Raw genomic sequence first — 601 nt, forward strand, 5'->3', positions numbered from 1 at the left:
ACTCAATTTCATTTCTTTTTATGGCTGAGTAATATTCCATTGTATATATGTGCCACATCTTCTTTATCCATTCATCTGTTGATGGACATTTAGGTTAGTTCCATGTCCTGGCTATTGTAAATAGTGCTGCAATGAACATCGGGGTGCATGTATCTTTTTGAATTATGGTTTTCTCTGGGTATATGCCCAGTAGTGGGATTGCTGGGTCATATGGTAGTTCTATTTTTAGTTTTTAAAGGAAGCTCCATACTGTTTTCCATAGCGGTTGTATCAATTTACATTCTCACCAACAGTGCAGGAGGATTCCCTTTTCACCACACCCTTTCCAGCATTTATTGTTTCTAGATTTTTTGATAATGGCCATCTGACCGGCGTGAGGTGATACCTCATTGCAGTTTTGAATTGCATTCTCTAATAATTAGTGATGCTGAGCATCTTTTCATGTGCCTCTTGGCCATCTGTATGTCTTCCTTGGTGAAATGTCTATTTAGGTCTTCGACCCATTTTTTAATTGGATTGTTTGTTTTTTTGATATTGAGCTCCATGAGCTATTTGTATATTTTGGAGATTAATCCTTTGTCGTTTCATTTGCAAATATTTT

Source organism: Neophocaena asiaeorientalis, unplaced genomic scaffold, assembly GCF_003031525.2.
Source record: "Neophocaena asiaeorientalis asiaeorientalis breed wild unplaced genomic scaffold, Neophocaena_asiaeorientalis_V1.1 scaffold474, whole genome shotgun sequence".
Classification (NCBI taxonomy): Eukaryota; Metazoa; Chordata; class Mammalia; order Artiodactyla; family Phocoenidae; genus Neophocaena; species Neophocaena asiaeorientalis.